At 48.9% G+C, this 9960-nt stretch overlaps 1 long non-coding RNA gene across 2 annotated transcripts; it reads left to right on the top strand.

Annotated features, from left to right (window-relative positions):
• The first annotated feature begins 338 nt into the window (after positions 1–338).
• Positions 339–8840, top strand: LOC110151110 (uncharacterized). Of its 2 annotated transcripts, XR_002317952.2 has the most exons (4): positions 339–501; positions 1013–1146; positions 6548–6698; positions 7897–8840. It is a non-coding gene; the product is annotated as an uncharacterized lncRNA (long non-coding RNA). The 2 variants fall into 2 exon arrangements; XR_002317953.2 differs by lacking the exon at positions 6548–6698.
• The last annotated feature ends 1120 nt before the right edge of the window (positions 8841–9960 follow it).

Here is a 9960-nt window from a genome sequence, read left to right as displayed (position 1 = left end):
GGGGAAGGGAAGTGGCATGGGACCCTGTCTCCCTCCCACACCTCTTCTTGTCTGCTAAGCTTACACCGACTCTTGCTTAGGGTGACTTGTTCATATGTCTCCATTGACTGAAGCCAGAGACAGATTATCTTCAGACAGATGGGATATAAATTAACATTTTCTTGATCATAAATATGTATTTGGCCATTCCCCAGAGATTTCCTAACTGACTGGGTAAGACTAAGGAGATGTCTGTTCAGGTCGATGAAGGCTGGGAAGGGTTTGACATAACAAGGGAACAGAGAGTGTTGCCTGGTAACTGATCATTGCTGTCATTAGAAGCAGCCGCGGAGTAGTAGAACGTGTGCGGGGGCCAAGGGAGGGTCACGGGGGGTGAGCCCTGTTTTGAATCCTGGTTCTGTTGGCTTCTAGCCACTTTGTGATGGCTCTGAGCCTACTCTGTCTATGAGAATGACAGTGCGTTGGCAGACAACGAGAGGCGCTTTGTAAACACGTATGCAGGTGATGATGGTCGAAGGGGGCGGGATTATTAACTGCTGCTAGCGCAGTCACGTTTGAGACCCCTTCCCTGGGAAAAAGGGTCCCACTATGAAAGAAGGGCTCCTGCGGAGCTGAGAAGGGATGCGAGGAATGTCTGGATGTGTCACTTAAATGAGGAGGAGGGCCCAAAACAGGAACTGGGAGCTGGGGAAGGAAGGTGGAGAATCCCAGAGCTGGGAGGAGTAACCCAAGACAGGATGGGCCAGGTGGAGAGATGATTCTGGAAAAATATTTTCAATAACATTCCTTGCTGCTGACACAGGACAGGTGTGAGCATGCTGCATTTAATGGCCAGGGAGGGGTGGACACGTTTCAAACGTTTTTGTATTGGAAAATGCGTTGTTGGCTTCAATACAGGAAGCTGGGGAAACTTGTTCATCATTAGTAGCACTTTAAAAAAAAGAAACTGCCTGGTCACTTTTATAGTCCCTTACTCTTTACTCACTTTTTATTTTCTTTTTATTTCTTTAAGCACGTTTAGCATAATTGTTCACTCGTCTCTGTCCCAATATCTGAAGTCTTTGTGGGCCGGACTCTGCAGTGCGCTGTTCCCGCTGTCTCTTGCTCATGGTGGTCTGTCTCCTTGGATGCACTGAGATTTGGATGGTGAGGCCCTTTTGGAGGTGGTTTTCTACGATAACTCTGTGTGGTTTGGCTCGAGATGCTTTCCTGCAGGAGGACTTGTGACTGTTTCCAGGCATCTGGACACACAATAGACCATGGTCCACTTGAAATTTAGAGGATCATTGGAGAGGTCTTAAAGGCAGGCTGCCTTGTCATTTCAGACTCCTGCATCAAGCAAGGGGCAGCCTGTAGCTCTCAAATCTCAGAAGACAATTTTTTTTCTCCAGCTCCCCCAAATCAAGACTGACCCAGACACTTTTCCTAGTTTTTGTTTCATTTTGTTGCTGCTGCAATTATTATCTCTCCTGTGTTCCTTAGGGTAGCCCTTCCTGAATCCTGGCTTTATGTGGAAGGGTCTCCAGCGTGACTCCCCAGCCTGCATGGGTACAGAATGAAGGCTGTGTATCATCCTCCTGTCTTCCCAGCACAGTTCTGTGTGTGGCAGTTCTAGGCCACGAGGTTGTGCTGGGCCCCCCTGAGAATGTGACTGTTTTTTCACAAGCTTCCATTCAGACTTGGGTTTGGCTTCACTCCTGGCCTTAGGTTCCCCTTCCTTGATTTAAAGATATGTTTTAAAATATTTTCTCTAACATTTTGACATGGATCGTGGGCGGGGAGTTTCAGGGAGGCCTCAGCATTACCTGGGAACTCATTAGAGGTGCAGAATTTCAGGCTCCACGCAGACCCACAGACTCAGAATCTGCATTTGTATATAACCCTGGGAGACTGGGTTGAGAAGCATGACTTTCCTCTAAGCTATTACCTGAAACAGGGAGGTCAGGCACTTTGTACGGATATTCCAGGATAGGGAGAAAATGAAACTATTCTTTCCCCTCCAGCTTCTCCCTGGATCAGTGGCTCAAATGAAGAAAGGCTATGATTAGTGTGATGTCTCTGTCAGCGGCTGCCTTTCTCAGGCCCACAGAAACCCTGGTTGGATGGACTCAGCCCTCAGCAGTTCCTGAGCTGGGTGTGACTCCTGGGGGTGGACTCAGAGGTCCCAGAGCTGTCCCTGCCCCGTATCTGCAGGGCCAGGCAGCCCTTATGCCTACTGAGTTTTCTCCATCTGCCCCCTTGGACCCCCACTCCGCTCCCCTCCCTGATGTCCCGTCTATACCATTGATCTTCTGCCTTGGTTTCCCCACTCTGAACAGTAGCTGGATGGATCTGGCCCTGCACCCCAGCCTTGACCCCCTTCTACTCTTAAAGACAACACAGTGAATCTAAAGGGACAGGACTTTCCCCCTCTACGTTCAAGGGTCTATTTCCCTGGGAAAGTAAGTGGACAAAGGAAATAGCCCATGGAGTCCAGGGTGAGAAACCATAGCCTTAAATAAGATTACTTGAAATTCTGCATAATGAAATGTCCACTGAACTGCCTGAACTTGGCCTGGCGCTAACTTCTTCACATATTCAGCATCCCTAACTCTTGCGGTGTGGCTCCCACTTACTCAGAATTCATGCTGAGTGAGGCCCTGGGCTCAGCACGTGGTGTGCATCATCTCATTTAACCCCCACACCATCCTGGTGCAGAGGTGAGATGAGGGAGGCTCAACCTGCCCACTGTCCAGGAACACCAGGTTGGTAAACATTTGGATTAGAACCCAGATCTTTGATACCAAAGCCCTCTTTCTCTCTCTTTTTTAAATACTTATTTTTATTCCTTTATTTATTTGGCAGCACCTGGTCTTAGTTACAGCACACAAAATCGTTCATTGTGGAAACATGGAATCTTTAAGTTGGAGCATGTGGGATCTAGTTCCCTGACTAGGGATTGAACCCAAACCCCCTGCACTGAGAATGCCATCTTAGCCACTTGACCACCAGGGAAGTCCCCCCTTGCTCTTTCTAGTCCTCTCTTCTGCTCTCCTATGTGCAGCACCCAGCAGGGCAACTGACCCAAAGGAAGCCCTCAATACGTGTTTCTAAAATGACTGAATCTTGCCATGTAGAGACTACTGATATTGAATGCCTACTCTGTGCAAGCACATTCTCTATGTTAGTTTGGATCTTTACAACAATCCAGAAAGGTACTGATGATTATTATCTGTTTTAAAGGTAAGTGCATAGAGGTCCAGAGAGGTCAATTAAATTTCTCAAAGTCACACAGCTGATGAGTTTTTGATCCAGGTTTTGTTCTTGAGTTTTGGAAATCAAGCCTTTCTCTTTGATGCCTAAAGCTATGTCCTTTTTCTTATATCATTTCATCCCCCTAATATGGGGGATTTAGTTTTGGGAAGGGGTGTCTTGGAATTGACACAAAACCAGTGGTGCTGGAGACCCTTGAGCAGTCAGTGAGAAGCACCTGGAGGCAGACGGTGCTTAGAGGGTGTCTAACAACGTGAGGGAGTGAGTGTCCCATATCTGGGGTATTAGATGGCTCTCCCTCCAAGAGGCCCGGAGACTGACAGAGGGCAACCTGGGTGTTCCCTTATCTCTGACAGTCTGAGGCACAGTCATCCTCTCGGTCAGCCCTGGAAATCCCTGGAGAGGGTGACTCTGAGCCATCCATCCAGAGCAGGGAAATTCAGAACACAGTCCTGGTTATTCTAGTTTCTAGGAGGTATTTGGGAAAGTCTTGATTGATGAGGAAATCACCCAGAGTAATTAATGACGCTTGGGTCATCTTCTTCCTCCTTTGCCGGCCTCACCCAGTGAGTGACCTTTCACAGGGGCTGTTTTTTCCCCCACATATAGAAGCAAAGAATGTGACACAGCAGGTTCTGACCTTGGGTCTCAGCTGGGAAAAAGTTGAAACCTGAAATAAATGGAACCCATTATGTTTACAGTTGAATTTCAAAGGGCTGTTCCCCTAAAGTGCCCTCTTCTAACCAAACAGTACGAGCTCAGAGCTCTGAATGCACTGAACCGTCCTTCAAAGGCTGGTGATATATATTGTCCCCTGCCTGCCATGGGTGCTAAGTCAGTCTTCCTGAAGTCCACCACCAGCCTGGGACTTCCAACCACTTCCTTTATCACACTGAAAATCTTCAAAACTATCAGTAGGAACAGTGGTGATTTATATTTGTACAGAAAGTCGTAGTGACAAAGTACTTCCATGTTCATTCCCATTTGAATCTCCAAAGACCACTTTTGCAGTAAAAAGGTAAAATGAGAAGTGTCATCTCTGTTATCCAGACCAGGAACACGGGGCCCTGAAGGCAGAGAGCTTAAGGGACTTGAGCAAAGGTACTTGGATTCTAAGAAGCAGATCCAGGACCCCATTCTAGATTTCTTGATTCGAGATTCAGCTACAGCTACTGACCTTGCATTTTTGGAGCAGATCCATGTGCCTTGCATCAGTATAGCCTCTCAGAATAAATAATCTTACACAAGGAGAAGAGTGTAACCCTCATAACCTTGAAGGTAAAAGTGCTTCAGTGCATCATCTTAGGCTCTGACTGTCCCCACCCTCTCCATCACTCCTTTCCTCTATCACAGCAAAGCCTGCACTGGGGTTGTAGCAACGTTCACATCTCTTTTCACAAGAGAAAGCTGTGTCTCATAGTGACTGGGAGCACGGGGTTCAAGTCTCACCTTCTCTTCAGCTGTGTGACTTGGACAAATTAGCTAACCTCTCTGAAACTCGATTCCTCATGGCTGACCTCATGGGCATGATGATGATGATTGAATGAGAGAAATCCTGGAGAGCTTAGCATAGTGTTCAGCACATAAGAGGTGCTCATTAAATACAGACGGAAGATACCAGTATAAAGCAAGGACTGTCGGTCAAACCCTGGCACTGCCAGGCTCATTCTTGGATCATGTCTTCCAGCAGCATTGACTGAGCACATGCTCCATGCCAGGCACTTCTGTATGCATTGCTCACTGGCTCCTTATAGCACCTTTGTGAAGCAGGCATCATTATTCCCATTTTTCACATCAAGCAACTGAGGCCTACTTGCCAGCTACTGTCTTTCATATGTGTCAGAGCTAAGATTTATACTCAGCTCTCTCTGACTCATTCCATGGCTCCTCTGTGCAATAGAAAGTGATCAGTATACAGAGATGAGAAAAGGTGCTTTATTGATTAGGAGTAGGGTGACAGGAATCCCCTAATTGGGGTCTATAGGGACTGGACCTCCTGGGCTGTGGCGCTCATACTCTCTGTGCAACTTTGAGGTGGTCACCTTGCCACCCTGGACCTCCCTGTCTTCATCTGCATACCAAGGGGGTTGGGCAGATCATCTCAAAGATACTTTCCAGCCCTGGACGGCTACGATGTGCCTCAGATTTCAGAAAAATTCTAGTCTATGATCCTAGAACAGAAGAAGCATAACAATGGCCCCTGAAATCTCAGATCAGTTTAGCCTTGTGAACCCGTGAGTTTCTGCGTGAATTCAGAATCTGCCCAAGGAAAACTCTAATTATCCCACAGGGACTAGGCCAGCTGGTAATTACCCCTATTATTTTTAATTGTATTTTATAAGGTGCCTTTCATCCATGATCTCAAAGGGCTTCTCAAACATTCATTAGTGGAGCCCCGCCCCCTCCTCTGTGGATATGAAAGGCAGAGACAGATTTTAATGTCAGAAAGAAGAGATGGGGGAGAGAGAAGCGGACTGGGATCCCAGGATTAATTTCGTCTCTGAATTCAAAGGAGACAAGAGCAGAAATTTGCTAGAGAAAGTCCCATCTTCAGAATTTCCAGAGATGCTCAGTGAAGAGCGGATGGATCAGGAAATATTCCTTATTAAAAAAAAAATCAGTTCCTGTGTGCCTAGGAGAGATCATTCCGTTTGGCTCAGTTCAGTTTGGCTGCTTCATTTCGGTGTAGACTTGTCCACCAGTTGTCCTTTGAGCTGGTCCCCAGCAATCAGGCCTGTGCTGATGTGAGAGATAGAAGGGACACACAGGTTTCTGAGTGCACCCACTGCAGACTTGGGCACACAGGAGTAAGCAGTAGGGCACAGGAGCCTCCCAGCAAAGTCCTGATGGATGCTTTAAACAACAGCCAAGTCCAAAGCCAAGATGCCCCAGCATGTGGCCAGTGACTGCCCCAACATCCACCTGGGCAATAGGAGAGGGAGAGAGGAGTTTGGGTCCATAGGCTAAGTCCAGGGACCTGACTGACAAATGACAGATGACCATTGTGAGCAGTGCATCATGAGGCCACTCTGTTCCTTTCCTCCCCACTCCCCTGCCCCATAACCAGGACACTTGGGTACTTGTACCAAGTCTATCCCCATCCCATTGACGGGATAGAAGGGAACACGAGGGAGCATGAAAAACTCTCCCAGGGTTGGGGGAGGGACCAATGGTCTTTCCTGCTGGTGTGTGAGCTCCTGGAGGACAGACTGCCAGGACTGCCATTCACCACTTTCCCCAGTACGTGTTCTGGGCTCCGAGTGGTGGATGCTTAGAACATATCTGTTGACTGCAGGCATAGATCATGAAGCTGCCACTCCATTTCTGGCCTTGCAAGATGATCTGATAGAGAACAGAGAAGGAGCTTTCCTCTCTTTGGCTTGGAAATGGTTGGATCCAAGGGACAGCCAGGGTCACACGGTTCCAGTGACTTCAGAATGAAAGATGTAAGTCACTGTTAAGCTAGGGGTGACGGTGCATATGGTGTGGTGACCAAGGGCCCAGGGGGAGGTGTGTGGGAAGCAGGGCCTGCAGTGCGAGGTGACAAAGAGGAGGGCTGTCCTGCCTGCTGGGAGCTTGTGCATCCTTTAGCAAGAAGGCTGGGACCCATGGGGTAAGGCTGCCAACGCTTCTGCTGATGGGGGCTCCCAGGCCCCGAGACTGGTCCACTGGAGATGATGCAGCTTGGAGGGATGCAGAGACAGGGGGAAAGGATGAGGCCTGGCCTCGCCCACAAGGAACCGGTAGTTCTGTTTCAGAGATTAGACTTATACACAGGGCAGTTCAGAGAACAATGCAGGGTTCGTCACTGCCTAGATTGCAAGTTTCCTGTGTGGGAAGAAAGGGTCTTATTCAGGGCAGTCTTTCTTGTTGAGTCAGACAAAGGTCTAGGTACTCTTTCTGCTCCAGATACACCTAATGATTGGCTGTCATGTCGGATGACAGGAACGTTATACGGCCGAGGTCAGAAACAGGGAGGAGTCTGGAGGTCAGGATGTTGGGGAAAGCTTCAAGTGGGAAGAGGAGCCGTGGTGGTTACTATTAGGTGACCAGTGAAAAGAATCACTGCCCCCCCACCACCTTGTAAGAGGGCGAAGTCTGTGTGCTAGGGGTGATGGGAGAAAGGTGAGAGGTTCTGAGAGGCAGAGGCACTGCCTTAGCGCTCCCCAAAAGTGAAGTTGCTCAGTCGTATCTGACTCTTTGCGACCCCATGAACTGTATCCTACCAGGCTCCTCCACCCATGGGATTTTCCAGGCAAGATTACTGGAGTGGGTAGCCATTCCCTTCTCTAGGGGATCTTCCCAACCCAGGATCGAACCCGGGTCTCCCGCATTGTAGGCAGACGCTTTACCGTCTGAGCCACCAGGGAAATCACAGAGCTCCCCAGTGAGAGGGCATTTGAGGACTTGCCTGCTGGGGATCTGTTCTCTTTCTCCCTGTCCTCACTCTCTGTCTTTGGAGATTCTCCGGGGCTGACATCACCTCTAGACTTTGTGGGTGGCCCAGAACTCAGATTCAGTGCTGGACTCTCCTGGCCACAGGACCTGTCCAGGGATGGGCACCAGACCCCTGCTGAGCCAGTGAGAATCCCCGCAAGGACTTCTTCTAGAACTCCTGGGGATAAGGCACTCTCCTCTTTGCAGTTGCCAAGCTGGAAGAATGTAAGCCTGGAGCTGCTGGGGATGAGCCTGGTCACTGCATGTTGAAAGATGAAGCTAACACAGAAGAAACCAGAACTTCAAGATAAAGAGGGACTTTTGCAAACTCTTGATAAGTTTTCAGATACAGAAATCAATGTACTTCTTTTTTTCTCTATCTCTCTTAAGCTGTTAGATTTAAGTTTCTGTCACTTGTAAGAGAGAAAATCCTACCTCATATGCCCAGCTGATCAGTGAACCAGAGCCTCAGTCTCATGATCCATCCATCCATTCACACACGTACATTTAATAAGTAAGGCAGTTGCTCAATGCATTTTTTTTGGATGAATTAACAAATGAATAATTTGTCATGATGTGTTTGATGACAAAGATAACATCCAGTTCCCTTTAATCCTGGTGGAGATTTGTCAACAAAGGGCAAACCTAGTTCTGAACTCAGAACTTGGAAATCAGTCAGGAAGTCAGTCCCCCAGGGCAGTACTGACTTTCATCAGTGTCTTCAGCAACACAGCCGGACATGATCTTTCCTTTGCTAAACATGATTTGGTCGTGCTGATGCCGCACCCCACGTGGGAGGGCCCAGGATGTCACTGACCAGCATGTGGGTTTTCCTGCTGGAGCTGATGCCAGCACTATGAGCTCTGCAGTGACATGAGTGTGAATTGCCAGGGAGGACTTATTTGCTTTGCCTGATGGGACCTGTTTTGCTTGTTGTGCATGGTGATCACACCAAGGGCAGAACTGCCCAAGAAACCTCAGAGCTGGTGCCAACGCTCTTGGGATGACTGTGAAAAGAACTTGAGTCAGAGGACATAGAAGTAAACGGGTCACCGATCTCAAAACTCCTGTTTTTCCAAGGAAAACTAACTCGCAGAGAAGAAGGGGAGTGGCCAAGGGCACTAAGAGAATAAAGAGAGACTAGCTCTGGACTACAGACTCCCAGTGCTGCTTTTCCTACTAAACCACTTTCCTTCCTTGGGCCACAGCCCCAAGCAAGTCCCTGCTTTGAACAGTCTCCTGTTCTTCCTGTCCTCATCCCCCTAGGAAGGGCCTCTGGAAAAATCACCCGAAAGGGAGCCAAAACTAGGCCAGCCGGATGCTCCCCTCGGTTCCCTGGATGACCTCCTGAAAGGGTTTTCCCTCCCTGGGCATCCTAGAGTCCTGTTCTCCTGGGCCACAGCAGGGCTCAGGATTCATCATTAGTTTTGCCAGACCCACTCCCCACTCACTCACCACTTTAATCATCTCCATCTTCGGTTCAAGAGCCCTTGGTCCCCTCCCTACCTGGAGGAGAGTCTAGCCCGATATGGCTCCAGCCTACCTTTAGAGCATTTTCTCTCGATGTTTGCCTGCAGAGAGTCTCTGCTGTGACCACAGTCTTCTTTTCCTTCCCTGGGTCCACCTTTAGTACTCTGGAGTTCCGCATCTTTCTTTGCCCTCCTAATACATGGCCTTACTCTTCTCACCTCCAGATTCCCCCACCCTTCAAGGTCTAGCTGTAGCCCTGACTCTTCTGTGAAGACCTGCCTCTGACCACCCATTCTATATCCTCTCTTCCAATAAGGCTACACGGGTTCTAAAGATGGAGCCAGAGTCCCACCTCTATTTTCCACACCAAGTCACACACCCATCATGGGCCAGTGAATAGCCCCTGGTGCTTGATTCTCACCAGAGGCAAAAAGGCAGGTGATCCATTTGCTGGTGAAGCTGGGTCATGTGCTCCCAGACACAGCTTGTTTGCGATTGGAGGCGAGTCAGCGAGGGCCTCATCAAACCTGTTTCCCCAGCTGAGGCTCTGACCTAGGCTTGTCCCCGTTGCCCAAGGCACCCCAGATGCCACTGGTGGGTGTTGCCTCATATGTTCAGGGAAGAGAGACAGGTTCCTGGCAGGACAGAAGAGTATGGAGATGCTCAGAGTAGACCGTCAGGCTCCCGAAGGGGATGCTAACTGTCTTCTGGCTGATCAGATGCTCTCCAGAGTTCAGGCATTGTGTGGTTAAATGTGGGAGGGGGCTTCTCTGGCGGTCCAGTAGTTAAGACTCTGAGTTC

This window comes from Odocoileus virginianus, chromosome 28 (assembly GCF_023699985.2).
Source record: "Odocoileus virginianus isolate 20LAN1187 ecotype Illinois chromosome 28, Ovbor_1.2, whole genome shotgun sequence".
Taxonomy (NCBI): Eukaryota; Metazoa; Chordata; class Mammalia; order Artiodactyla; family Cervidae; genus Odocoileus; species Odocoileus virginianus.
The sequence above is the reverse complement of the archived record's forward strand: the minus strand, read 5'-3'. Positions and strand labels throughout refer to the sequence as shown.